The sequence below is a fragment of the Trichechus manatus genome, unplaced genomic scaffold (assembly GCF_000243295.1).
Source record: "Trichechus manatus latirostris isolate Lorelei unplaced genomic scaffold, TriManLat1.0 scaffold00202, whole genome shotgun sequence".
Classification (NCBI taxonomy): Eukaryota; Metazoa; Chordata; class Mammalia; order Sirenia; family Trichechidae; genus Trichechus; species Trichechus manatus.
The window spans coordinates 1974105-1989534 of record NW_004444138.1 but is presented as its reverse complement, the minus strand read 5'-3'; the positions used below and the strand labels follow the sequence as shown (position 1 = coordinate 1989534).

Sequence of the window (15430 nt, the reverse complement as noted above, 5' to 3'; positions counted from 1 at the left end):
ATATATATATATATATATATATATATATATATATACGCACACATACACCAGGGCACATACTCTCTCTCTCCCTCCCCCTCCCCTTCCTTCTTGCTCTCTTCATCACAATAAAAACAAATATAATTTTTTTAAAAAAACAGAAATGGATTCACAATGTACACAACTTGGGTCTTTTAGCTTAATCTGTCAAGGACATTTGTCCAGGTTAATTCACACAGTTCTTGTTCATTCTTTTTAACATCTGCTTAATATTTCATTATGTAAACATATAATAATTTATGCAACTATTTCCCAGCTCATGGATATTCAGATGTTTACTTGTTTTTGCTTCAACAAACAACACTATGCTACACACTAAACAGAATAAAACGGTGGGTTTTTTTAAAAACAGGTATTACTACGTTTCTTTCTAAAAAACATTGTAGCAATTTCTATTACCAGAATAAAATGTGAATACTTCCTTTTTCTTTTGTACGCATGAACAATAAAGATGATTGCTCTTTTTAATCTTTGCCAATCTGTTGAGTGGAAAATGGAATTTCATTTTTGTTTTCATTTATATTTTTGTAGTTACTAAAAGGAAAGGCATAATTTTCAGAAGTTTTTAGCCACTTGTCTTTCCTGTAAGGAGCCCTAATTGCACAGTGGTTAAGTGTTAGGCTGCTAACTAAAAGGTCAGCGGTTGAAACCTACCAACAGCACCGCAGGAGAAAGATGTGGCAGTTTGCTTTTGCAAAGATTACAGCCTAGGAAACCCTATGAGGCAGTTCTACTCTGTCCTACAGGGTTGTTAGCAGTCAGAATCGACTCGACGGCAATGGGATTTTTTGGTTTATATTTCCTGTTCCAATAATTGCCTTCATATCATATGCAAATAAAGCTAATTTTTCTTTTTCATTTCATTCATATTACATATGTATTTCATTTTCTTACATTATTGCAATAACTACAGCTTCTGAAACAATGTTTAATAATATGGAATAACAGGCATATTTATCTTGTTTCTAACTTTTCTAGAAAGTCTTCAATATTTCATGTCATTACTAAAAGGTAACTAAGTATCATGGTTTATTATGATACTTACATATTATGGTTTATTATGATATTTATAGTTCCCTTTTTGTAATTGTTTTTTATCATATTTAAGCCATTTCTTTCTATTCATATTTCATTCTATTTGTATTTTAACTAGGAATAGCTGATGAATTGTATCGCATATCTTCTTGGTATTCATGGATGCACTAATATGATTTTTCTCCATTAATGAGTTTATGTAATAAATTGTGTTGATAGAATGCCTGTTACTAACCATCCATGAACTCTTAGAGTAAATGCTGCTCTCATTATAGTGTATTACTTTTAACTCACTGCTGGATATAGTTTGCTAATATTTTGTTTAGACTTTTTTCCTCTATATTCATAACAAATTGATCTAGGCATAACTGAAAGTGTCCTAAGTAATATATTAACTGGCCAGAGGTTTCTCTATTTATCTATTCAATCTATTATATTGTGTATACGTATTACGTATATGTCACTTTGATGGCGAAGGTGTGCCTGACCCAAGCCATGGTATTTTCGATGACCTCATAGGCATGCGAAAGTTGGACAATGAAAAAAGAAGACCAAAGAAGAACCGACAAATTTAAACTGTGATGTTGGTGAAGAATATTAAATATACCATGGGCTGCCAGAATGAACAAATCTGTCTTGGAGGAAGTACAGCTAGGATGCTCCTTAGTAGTAAGGATGGTGAGACTTCATCTCACTTACTTTGAACATGTTACCAATCTCTGGAGAAGGACATCATGCTTGGTAAAGGAGAGGTCAACAAAAAGGAGGAAAACCCTCAATGAGATGGATTAACATAGTGGCTGCACTACATGGACTCAAACATAGCAACAATTGTGGGAATGATGCAGGACCAGGCAATATTTCATTCTGTTATACATAAGGTTGCTATGAGTCGGAGCCAACTCGACAGCACCTAACAACAATAACAACAAATATATACACACACACACATATTCTATCTCTATCTCTCATCTTCTTCATCTCTTCCTCCCCCTCTCCCTCCTTCACTCTCTTTTGTATTTAATTGATTACGGCTTTCCTTTTAATTGGTTCACGGTGCCTACTTTTTCATTTTGTTTTTTTTTTTTTCCTCATCGTTTAAGTTGAATATTTAGTTTATTAATTTTAACCATTCTTTCTTCATCCAAAGAGTATTTAAAGTTACCAATTTTTCTCTGAATAGAGTTTTAGCTGTGTATTGGAGTTTGAGTATGAAATATTTTCTCTCTTCTTTATTTCTAAGTGGTTTGTAATTTCAGGGTTTTTTTTTGCTTGGATTCAGGGTTATTTGAAAAAGTGCATATTAATTTCTTAAGTTTTTATGATAATGCCACCTTAGATTTTCCTTCTATATTTGGGATAAGAATGCAGTCCATAAAATCTGTGCTTTTTGAAATTTATGGAGGTTTTCTTTCTGACCAAGTACATGATAGCTTTTGAAACTGCTTAATAAATATAAGAGAAAAGTAGATATTCTATTAATATCTATTTATGTGTGTATATGTATATCTTATACATATGAATTATTATATGTGTGCTTAGACTATTGCCTGGCACACAATATGTTTACTAAAAGATGTGTTTTAACAAGCTCTTAATGTATTTCCAGCAGTTTTTGATTTCTGTATTTGACTGCCATGTAGAATGACGTAGTGAAGATTTACTTCTACCAAGCGTGTCTATTTTAGCTTGAGCAAGATTAAGTTCCTTGCTGACACTTCTCCACAATGTTGTTTACTACAAAGTGACACCATGAGGAATAATATCATTTCCATAAACCATCAAGGGCCTGTCTTCCCAAAGGATACTTGAAGTACTTTCCCCTTGTGCGTAAGCAATGCTGACAACACTGAAGGGTCTAGCACGGACTGTGCTGCTAATTAGTGGTGCGTCTTTGTACGAATCACTTAAGACCATTGGACTTCAAGTTTGTCCTCTGTGAACAGAAGAATCTGAACTGGTTGGCTTCTTAGGCCTCTCTAGATTGGGCTTTATAATTCCATGGCCATCCTTTTCTTGTATATGATTAAAGAAATTTTCATGCAATATGACAGTACCTAAGCACAAACCTATGAAGCCCTGGTGGTGCAACGGTTAAGCACTTGGCTGCCAACCAAAGGGTTGGCTGTTTGAATCCACCCAGCAGCTCTGTGGGAGAAAGACTTGGTGATCTGCTCCCATAAAGATTGAAACTCATTGCTGTCCAGTCAATTCCAACTCATAGCGACCCTATAGGACCCTATAGAACAGAGTAGAACTGCCTCATAGGGTTTCCAAGGATGTAATCTTTATGGAAGCAGGCTGCCACATCTTTCTCCCACGGAGCAACTAGTGGGTTCAAACCGCCAACCTTTCAGTTAGTAACTGAACGCTTAACTACTGTACCACCAGGACTCCCCTGTAAAGATTACAGCCTTAAAGACCCTATGAGGCAGTTCTACTCTGTCACATGGGGTCGCTATGAGTTGGAATTGACTCGATGGCACCTAACAACAACAACCAGCACAAACCAAGGCAGATCTCAAAACTGAAATGAGACATAAAATAACGGAAGAAGATGAACGTTCGCAGAGGCTGAATGAGATTTACATGTATTAGTATGGATAGATCTCAAAACATAACATCAAGTTTTTTTATAAAGCAAAATCCAGAACATTCCATTTAAAAATATGCTACTAATTAGGCATTAAAAGTACAAAACAACCTGATGGGTTGTTTGTGGCAATAGACATATACTAAAAAAAATTTTTAAAACTGGGCAGTACCAAATTCCTCATAGTGGTGGCCTCTGGGGAAGGAGGAAAACTGGAATGGAAACCATATATTACATTTCATTTATATGAAATATCCAGAAGAGGCAAATTCATAGAACAGAAAGTAGATTAGTGGTTGCCTAGGGCTGGGGGGATGGTGGAATTGGTGGGTGACAGCTAAGGGGAGCCAGGTTTCTCTTTGGTGTGAAGAAGACACTCTAGAAGTAGTCAGTGGTGATGGTTGCATCTGTGAGTAAACTAAAAGCCACTGAATTATATGCTTAAGATCCGTGAATAGTGTGGTGTGTAAATCATATCTCAATAAAGCTGTTTTAAAAAGACACAACAAAAAGTTAAAGAACATGTTTAATTTCAAATTACATAACTGAAAAAATTAGAATTAACTGACATATGAAAAGAACTTATAGATGAAAAGGGGATGACACTTCCTTTTCAAGAAGTTTGGGGTCATGGAAAACAACAAGCAGTTTCTAGTTAATCATGGAAACTGAACACTTGCCCTGGCTTCTTCACAGAACCCCACCAACATGGCAAGAAAGACATTAAAAATGAAAGGGTAAACCTAAGAGGCCAAAGAGACCAGCTGAGGAGGCTACCACATAAAAGGAATGTCCACAAAACTGTGAGGGCAGGAAAAGGAACAGCTGAGAAATAACTGACTTAACCAGAAAAATAGTGATACCTCATTACCTACAAAGAGGGATGCGCTGGACATAAAAACCAAATTTAGATTCCCTCCCCATTCCTGATCTCTGCAGAAGTTGAACCAGAGGAAGTCTAGTCTCCTGAGCATGAAGTCAGCTGAGGTGGGGAGCCATAGTGAGCACAAGGGGGTTATGTGGGAACCCACAGCCTGAAGGGAAGACACTCCTATCCCCTTCCCCACCTGCTCCCAGAATACTGATGCCAGATTTACTCCCACTTCCCACAGGTACTTTCTCTCTGGAGAAGTTCATCCAAATCAGCAGAAAAAGCCCACGGAGTCTGACAGTCCAGGGTCCCTAACAAAGAGCCGATACTGCATCTTGAAATTGTCCTACAGTGAAGCCCACCACACCGAAAGCCTCAGCCATGGACATAAGGCGCCCATTCAACTCTAGTGCCTCATTCTTAAGTGGAGTCACCAGACATTTGAGAAAAACATCTTACACAAAAATAAAAAGGAAAGCAAACGGAGAATAAGGACACTTAGTGAAAACAGAGAGTGCAGAGAGTTGAAGAAAATGTAAAAAAAACAAAAACAAAAAACTATATTTAATAAACTCAGAATTAAGAAAAATAATAAATCCATATAACAAGAACTGGAAGCTATTTAATAAAAGGAACATTCAGAGAAAACAAAGAGCTCTCAAGAAGTAAAAATATGATAGCAGAAATGAAAAAAGTATCAACAGAAGGAAGATAAAGTTGAGGAAACATAGAAAGTAGAACAAAAAGACAAAAGTATGGAAAATGGAAGAAAAGAAAATTGGAGAATTTGTCCAAGAGATCCAGTATTCAAATAAGAAGAATACGAAAATGAAAAGAAAATGGAAACTAATAGGAAATGAATTGCCATAGAAATTGTACTCCCAACAGGACAGAAGGATGTGACTTTCGAGATTCAAAGGGCCCAGCAAGCGCCCAACACAAATACTGAAAAAAGACCTATGCGAGACACCTCATCATACAACATCAAAAGAGGATCCTAAAATCTCCTGGAAAAGGGAAAAACAAAAACAGACACGTACAAAAGATCAGAAGATAGACTGGCATCAAGTTTCTCAATAGCAACTCTGGAAGCTAGAAGAATACAAAGCAGCATCTTCTCAATTCTCAGGCGAAATAATGACCAACCTATAATCCTGTACCTAAGCAAGCTATAAAAGAAAGAATGGGAAATTAAGCCATTATCTGACATACAGGGTTTGAGGCAGGGCCCACTGCTCTTTGCAATAATCCTTCTAGGACGGTTTGACCTTTATAATAATATATATTTATTAATCTGATATAAATTAATTTTTAAATAAAACAATATTTTCAAACCCTCACATCTATAGTCAATTGATTTTCAACAAGGGTGTCAAGACCATTCAGTGGGGAAAGACAGTCATTTCAACAAATGGTGCTGGCAAAAAAATGAAGTTGGACCTTATCATGGGTTGAATTGTGTCCCCCCAAAATGTGTATCAAGTTGGCTAGGTCACAATTCCCACCATTTTGTGATTTGATGTAATTTTCCTATGTGTTGTAAATCCTATTCTCTGACTGTGGTTAATGAGGCAAGATTAGGTTATATTAAAGAGGATTAGGGTGAGATGCAACACCCTTACTCAGGTCACAGCCCTAATCTGATGTAAGGTGAGTTTCCCTGGGGTGTGACCTGCATCATCTTTTATCTTACAGGAGATAAAAGGAGAGAGAAGCCAGCAGAGAGATAGGGACCTCATACTACCAAGAGAAAAGCTCCAAGGGTGGAGTGCATCCTTTGGACCCGGGGTCCCTGTGCTGAGAAGCTCCAGACCAGGGGAAGATTGATGACAAGGACATTCTCCCAGTTCCAACAGAGAGATAAAGCCTTCCCCAGGAGCTGGCACCCTGAATTTGAACTTCTAGCCTCCTAAACTGTGAGAGAATAAACTTCTATTTGTTAAAGCCATCCACTTATGGTATTTCTATTATAGCAGCACTAGATATCTGAGACAGACCCTTAACTTACACCATATACAAAAGCTAACTCAAAATGACTAAAAGGCCTAAATTTAGGAGTTCAAACTATAAAACTCTTAGAAGAAAATATAGGAGCAAAGCTGCATGACCTTGGATTTGGCAACAGTATCTAAAATATGACATCAAAAGCACAGTCAACAAAAGAAAAAATAGATAAATTGGACTTCATGAAAACTAAAAACTTTTGTGTATCAAAGGACACTATCAAGAGAGTGCAAAGATAACCCACTAGGATGACTATAATCAAAATTATGGAAAATAACAAGTGTTGACAATATGTAGAGAAACTGGGACCCTTGTACATTGCTGGTGGGAATGCAAAATGGTGCAGCTGCTGTGGAAAAGTTTGACAGTTCCTCAAAAAATTAAACATAGAACTACCTTATAACCCAGCAATTGCACTTCTAGGTATATATCCAAAAGACTTGAAAGCAAGGACTCAGATATTTGCACACCAATAGTCATTGTAGCGCTATTCACAACAGCTGAAAGGTGGAAACAACCTAAGTGTCCTTAACAGATGAATGGATAAACAAAATGTGGTACATACATACAATGGAATACTACTCAGCCATAAAAAGAAATGACCCCCACGCAGTTTGTCATACTGTGGGGGCTTGTGTGTTGCTGCGATGCTGGAAGCTATGCCATCGGTATTCAAATACCAGCAGGGTCATCCATGGTGGATAGGTTTCAGCTGACCTTCCAGGCTAAGACAAACTAGGAAGAAGGAGCTGGTGGTCTACTTCTGAAAAGAATTAGCCAGTGAAAACCTAATGACTATCAGCACAACATTGTCAGATACAGCGCCAGAAGATGAGCCCCTCAGGTTGGAAGGCACTCAAAAGACGACTGGGGAAGAGCTGCCTCCTCAGAATACAGTCGACCTTAATGACCTGGATGGAGTCAAGCTTTTGGGACCTTCATTTGCTGATGTGGCACAACTCAAAATGAGAAGAAACAGCTGCAAACATCCATTAATAATCAGAATATGGAATGTATGAAGTATGAATCTAGGAAAATACTGGAAATCGACAAAAATGAAATGGAATGCATAAAACATCGATATCCTAGGCATTAGTGGCTGAAATGGACTGGTATTGGCCATCTTGAATCAGACAATCATATAGTCTACTATGCTGGGAATGACAGATTGAAGAGGAATGGTGTTACATTCATCATCAAAAAGAACATTTCAAGATCTACCCTGAAGTACAATGCTTTCATGATAGGATAATATCCATATGCCTATAAGGAAGACCAGTTAATATGACTATTATTCAAACTTACACACTGCATTGGGCAAATCTGCTGCAAAAGAACTCTTCAAAGTGTTAAAAAGCAAAGATGTCACTTTGAAGACTAAGGTGCGCCTGACCCAAGCCATGGTGTTTTCAATCGCCTCATATGCACATGAAAGCTGGACAGTTGAGTAAGGAAGACCGAAGAAGAATTGATACCTTTGAATTATGGTGTTGGCGAAGAATACTGACTATACCATGGACTGCCAAAGAATGAACAAATCTGTCTTGGAAGAAGTACAACCAGAACACTCCATAGAAACAAGGATGGCTAGATAAAGTCTCACATACTTTGGACATGTTATCAGGAGGGATCAGTCCCTGGAGAAGGACATCATGCTTGGTAAAGTAGAGTGTCAGTGAAAAAGAGGAAGACCCTCAAAGAGATGGACTGACATAGTGGCTGCAACAATGGACTCAAACTCAGCAATGACTGTGAGGATGGGCAGTGTTTCCTTCTGTTGTACATAGGGTTACTATGAGTCGGAATCGACTCGAGGCTGCCTAACAACAACGACAAAGGCAAATGCAGTCCTGATAAATGCTACAACATGGAAGAACCCTGAAAACATTATGCTGAGTGAAATACGTCAGTCACAAAAGGACAAATATTATATGGTTCCACTTATATGAAATATCTAGACTAGGCAAATGTATAGAGAACTAAGTTTATTAGTGGTTACCAAGGGTGAGAGGAAGAGAGTGGGAAAGAGAAACTCATGGCTTAAGGGACACTGAACTTCTATTGGGCGATGGAAAAATCTGTAAATTCATAATGATGGTTGCACAACATGATGAATACAATTAATGTCACTGAATTATACATGCGAAGAATGCTAAAATGGCCAAGTGTTTTCTTAAATATATATATTTATCACAATGGAAAAACTAAGAATACAAGAAAAAAATGTATAGTTGCACAAAAACCTGTGAATGATTATTTACAGTAATTTACTTATAATAGCCCAAAACTGGAAACAACCCAGATACCCTTCAGTGAGTGAATGGTTAATGAAATGGTGTTACATCTATACAATGAAACACTACTACACTATTACAGGAACTATTTTAACAACAATTATGAGACTTTAACAGCATAAAGAAGTTCATGATACAATAATAAGAAAGCGACACAAAGTAAAAGAACGAGTAAGTTACGATACAACAATTTGATTATTATACAAAAGTTTTAAACGATCATTATAAAGACTACAGCCACATGAAAAAAAATCCTAACATTACCAAAAAATAAAAAAGGAATGGAAAAAAAGAAAGAAAGAACATTGCAAAGGGAAGGAACAAAGAAAAACATGATTCTGGGGTTTTGCTGGACTGGGGAGAGAATATATTTTTCTATTACCCCTTTCTCCCTTGTTTATTGTGACTCTTGGTAAAGGGTGTGGCTCTGTTTATGAAATCTGACCTATGAAAGGTTAAAGAAAAATGGCGATTTCCAAGCTTTGCCAGATTACTATAGACCAGGGGTAGAAAGGTCCCTTTCGTGGGCCTTTGGTTATAAAAGCTATGCTTCTTTCTGCAACACACACACATCTCCCACCACTCACTGGTCTGGGGTCTGGAAGGAAGGAATTGAGAAATAATAGGAAGACATATATGGGAGCTGTCTACTGAGAGAAAAGAAGCTCAGGTTAAGAAAACATGAGAACTTTCTAGAAGGTGGGGCAGGATGGAAAAGAAAGAGGAAGCCAGGGACGTGTCAGCAAGCAGGGATCTAAGAAGGGACTGTCCGAAAACTTCCTGTGGTAGGGAACTTTTAAGAACCATGATATCTGACATTTTCCCCTCTCTTTCATGAGAAAATGTCCCCAAAATAGCTGGCTATGCTTAATCTCTCTTTCTCACTACTAGTTCTGCTTAGACCACTTCAGTATGGCTCTGTACCCACTGCTCCTCGGAAACTATTTTTGTCAAGGTCACAATAGTCTCCTTGTTGTCAGTTCCAATGGTCACTTTTCTGTCCTCACCTGACTCAAACTCTCGGCAGCATGCAACTTAACTGGCCTGTCCTCTTCTATGAAAAATGCTCCTTCTCAGCTTCTTTGACACCACGCACTCCTGGTTTCCTCCTGTGTCACAGACCTCACCATCCCAACCTCCTTAGCTAGTGTCTCCTCATCCTCTATCCAGCTTTAAAGTTGGACCCCTCGAACCTGGCCTCCTCACTGTCAGCCCTCTCTAATTACTCAGTCTCATTCACTCCCACAACTTCAACTCCATCCATACGCTGTGGCTTCCATATGTGCATCTCCAGTCAGACCTCCTTGAGATACAGATCAACATCCAGTTGCTGCCTTACTTCTTCACTTAGAAGTCTCATTTCAAACTTAATACCCTCCTGTAAGTACAGTCCACCATCAGAGCAAATGTCTACAACCAGTGACTAGAAGTAATCATTTATTCCACCCCCCACTCCCATATTCAGTCCATCAGCATGTCTCATCAATTCTTCCTCCACTTCTCTTCAATTCTATCCCCATCACTCTATTCCAAGCTATCATCACCTCTCTGATGTATTACTGTAATAGTTTGCATCCTCTTTAATCCATCCATGCTGCAGTAGCTAAAATGAGTTTTGAAAGAAGAAAATAAGATTATTTTACTTCTCTGTTTAAAACCCTTACAATGTCTCCAATGCACTTAAGATAGACTCTAAAGCACAACCACGGCCTGTGAGCCACCCTGCCTGCAGCATCCACCCACCCCCACCCCCAACAGTGCCACTCTTCCCCTCACCCCAGCAACGGAGCCTTATGACAGGTCTTAGAACTCCCCGAGTTATTTCCTGCCTCAGGGCCTTTGCACTTGCTCTTCCCTTTGCCTAAACACTCGTCCCTCCATCTTCCTTCTTATCTTTCAGGATGTGAGTGATCTGAGTATCCCTACCAAGAAATATATCTTAACACTAAGTCACCATCTCTTAAATCTAACAGCTAAACTAACATGACTCAGTTAACTACTCCTATTCCAAATTAAAAAATTTTAAATTGCATGTAATAGTCTTTAGTACTTTTTAAAATTGTTAATCAATTACATGAAATATGTTGTATTTAACTTGACCAAAGTCAGAAAGGCATTTCTTTTTCCTAGCTCAAGTAGATACATGAGACTAAATGGGCAGCTCCTGTCCTCCGCAGGTGAGATGAGAAGGCAGAGAGGGTCAGCAGCTGGCTGAATGGACACGGGAAATCAGAGTGGAAAGGAGGACTGTGCTGTCACAGTATAGGGAGAGCAGTTAGGGTCACATAACAATGTGTGTATAAATTTTTGTATAAGAGACTAACTTGAATTGTAAACTTCTACTGAAAGTACAATAAAATTTTTTTAAAAATTCAAAAAAGAAAGGCATTTCTTTAAGAGGTAAGCTCTTCCCCCTACTCTACAGAGCCATTAACCAACTCCTAAATCTATATGTTATCATTTGGAGATGGAATTAAGGCTAGACGTGCAGCTGTTAACATAAGCACTAACAGACCACAAATATTATTACTTGAAGAATCCTGATATATGCAAGACATTCACGTGCCTCTACAAACCCATTCTCGGTAAAGTATGGATTTTGAATTGTTTCTCCTATAGTGAGAATGAATTCAGACCGTCATCACAAATCTTTTTTGAAATGAAGCTCAGGACAAACAAACAAATTAAGGAATAAATAAATAAAGCAAATTTGTACTTGTATTGTGTCTATGGAGAGTTATTTATGGAATTCTTGGTTGAGGTAAGGAACGCAAAGGCCATTGCATAGTGAAGTTAGGTGATCTGCATTAACAATTCAAATTCATGAAACTAGATTTATTAGCATAATTTCTATTTAATTGGCATAATTATACATTATCTTAGGCTGGGTTCTCCATAGAAACAAAACCAATGAAGCATATACATGCGTGTGTGTGTGCGTGCATGTGTGTGTGTGTGTATGTACACATAAAGATTTATCTCAAGGAAATGGCTCACACAGTTGTGGAGGCTGGCAAGTCCCAAATCCATGGGTCAGGAAACCAGCTGGTGGCTTCTCCTGAATCACGTGGTTGCAGGGGCTAATGAATCCCAAATCAGCAGGTCAGACAACAGGCTGCTAGCCCACAACTCTATGGAGTGTGGTGAATCCCAGAATTGGCAGGTTATTGGCTCAAGTCCCAAGAACCAGAGGTCAGATAATGACAGGCCAGATCCAGGATCCAGAGCAAGAGCAAGCTTTGACACAGCATCCATATATATGGGATGTAGGTCACACCCTCAAGGAGACTCCCCTTACATCAGGTACCTGAGTAAGGCAGTGACTTGAGTAAGCGTTTAACTTAAGTAAGGCTGTGACTTGAGAGTCATCCTTTAGTAAGGTGGGAGCATTCCTCCCATTGTAACTCTAGACCCACAAAGCATAGGGTTGCAGGGACAGGAAGCAAAAATTTTGTAAGTAGGTCACTAGGGGTAATAATGAGTGGTGCCACTCCATCTCCACCCCTTGATTTACGGAACCATGAGTCCTAGCTATGGGAGAAACACCACCACATACTGGACGCTGGTTTAGAACATATACAGCCTCCTAGAGAACATCGCCCCAACCCTGCAAAGTACTGCCACCTAGCTGGTGCCATAATTGTGTCTTGAGAAGGCCATTCTATCATTCTATCAAGTCAGCTGCTTCAGGATGATGGGGAACACAGTTAGATCAGAGAATTCCATATGCATGGGCCCACTGCCACACTTCATTTGCTGTGAAGTGAGTCCCTTGATCTGAGGCAATGTTCTGTGGAATAACATGATGGTGGATAAGGCATTCTGTGAGTCCATGGATAGATTTGGCAGAAGCATTGCATGCAGGAAAGACAAATCCATATCAAGAGTGTCTATTCCAGTAAGAACAAAACGATGTCCCTTCCATGATGAAAGCAGTTCAATGTAATCAGCTGCCACTAGGTTGCTGGCTGATCACTTGAGGAATGCCATATCAGAGATTCAGTGTGAGTCTCTGCTGCTGGCAGATTGGGCACTCAGTAGCAGCTGCCACCAAATCAGCCTCGATGAGTGGAAGTCCATGTTGCTGAGCCCATGCATAACCTCCATCCCAAGTTTCAGGATCCCATTTTTTCCCAATCAGTGCACTCACTTTAAGTTCAGACACCATATGAGGTTGGGAATTCAAATGGCATTGTAATCCAGCCACTATCACGATAAGACTCTAGGTTTGATTTTCAGCTCTGTTATTACAAGAAATAAGGCCTTCTTGAATCTGGAGGACATTATACTGAGTGAAATAAGCCCAACACAAAAAGACAAATATTGTATGAGAGCACTATAAAAAGTCAAGGATAGGTTTACACATAGAAAGAAACATTCTTTGACAGTTACCAGGGGTGCGAGGGAGAGGGAGGGAGAATCACTAACTAGTTAGTAGACAAGTGTTAATTCTGATGAAGGAAAGGCAATACACAATGTAACCAAGGCAAAGGAAGACACAGAGGTGTGGAAGAATAAAGAGTAACTATAGTAAATGGTAAATGGAGAAAAGATTGAAGTTGTCAAGAATTTCATTTTACTTGGATCCACAATCAACACCCATGGAATCAGCAGTCAATAAATCAAATGACGCACTGCACTGGGCAAATCTGCTGCAAAAGACCTCTTTAAAGTGTTAAAAAGCAAAAATGCCACCTTGAAGACTAAGGTGCACCTGACCCAGGCCATGGTGTTTTCAATTGCATCGTAAACGCATGCGAAAGCTGGGCAATGAATATGGAAGACTGAAGAATTGATGCCTTTGAATTGTGCTGGCAAAGAATATTGACTATACCATGGACTGCCAAAAGAATGAACAAATCTGTCTTGGAAGAAGTACAACCAGAACACTCCTTAGAAGCAAGGATGGCTAGATAACGTCTCACATACTTTGGACATGTTATCAAGAGGGATCAGTCCCTGGAGAAGGACATCATGCTTGGTAAAGCAGAGGTCAGCAAAAAAGAGGAAGACCCTCAACGAAATGGATTGACACAGTGACTACAACAATGGGCTCAAGCATAACAGCAATTGTGAGGATGGCACAGGACCGGGGAGTGTTTCATTCTGTTGTACATGGGGTCACTACGAGTCAGAACCAACTCGATGGCACCTAACAACAACAATGGTAAATGGTATAACATATACAATCCTTCAACAACAGTAATAACAAACAATAATTTGTGAGTAGATACACAGGCTAATATTTATGTTAAATAAGTGAGAGAGGTTGTATGGGAGTACACCCCATGTACATATATAGATATGGTTGTGGATATTTTTACATATGTATTTGTAAATGCTGCATGTATATTTATATATATAATAGAGCACATAGGGGGCACAGTTATAGAAACTACTTAGACATCAAGACTAAACTACTGGACTTACAGGCTAAGGACCATAGTCTCGGGGGACATCTAAGTCAACTGGCAAAACATAGTTCATAAAATTAAAGTTCTACATCCTAGCCTGGTGAGTAGCATCTGGGGTCTTAAAAGCTTGCGAGCAGCCATCTAACAAGCACCGTATTGGTCTCTCCCTGCCTGGAGCAGAGGAGAATGAAGAAAACCAAATACTCATTGAAGCACCTAGTCCAAAAGACTACTGGCCACATAACTCACAGCCTCCTCTAATCTGAGACCAGAAGAACTAGACGATGCCTGGCTATCACTACTGACCACTCTGACCAGGATCACAATAGAAGGTCCTGGTTAGAATGAGTGAAAAATGTAAAACAAAATTCAAATTCAAAAAATAAAAAAACAGGAGGTTACGGCAAGATGGTGCTCTAGGCAGAAGCACCATGCTGTCCCTCCACAGCGAAGATCCGAAAAACTAAGCCAAACAGAGAATGCAACAATCCTGAAACCCTAGAACATTAAATGAAGAGATAAAGAACTCGGCCAAGCACCAAATGGAGTGAGAATACTGAAAGAGAACAGAGAGTGAGGAGAGATTTATGCAGAGGTCCCCTACCAGCTAATGCAGCGCAGATCCACCATCTTGGACTCCTATCGGAGACCAGCAAACAGGGATTAGCTCCACACATAACCATCTCCCTGCTGCATCCTGCCTACCTGCACCGTGCGCTTGACATCACAGCACCAAGCAGTGCAGGCACGGCCTACTGGAACCTGCCCAGCACTGATTACCGACCCACCCTGGTGGCTGTAGTGAGTGCCACAAACAACCCGTCCCAGCGGCTCCTCTTCAGCTAGACCTGCCCTGCTGTACCATATCTGAGTGACTGAACCTGCCAGCTGGAGAAGGAGGTGAAAAGTATTGAGCACACAGACGAGCAAACAACAAACAGCACACAGTCCGCCTGCTCAGACATACTCAAATTTTTTTTCTTAAAAAAAGGGATGAAACAAACAAATCTACAACCAATAAATGAGAGAAATGCCCCGAAAACAGCAAACAATATCAAAACATTTACAAAAACAGGACAGGATGGTTCAAGTAGGTGTCCAAATTAAAACACCAGATGACTCTCCTGTGGAAGAAAATGCACTAGAAGTACCTGATAGGGAATTCAAATCTCTAATACTC

General features: G+C 39.3%; 1 protein-coding gene across 1 annotated transcript in view; it reads right to left on the bottom strand.

The window, feature by feature from the left end:
• The window catches only part of SH3BGR (SH3 domain binding glutamate rich protein), an 85421-nt gene that overhangs the window by 12313 nt on the left and 57678 nt on the right, over positions 1-15430 (bottom strand). The gene's annotated exons all lie outside the window — the stretch shown is intronic.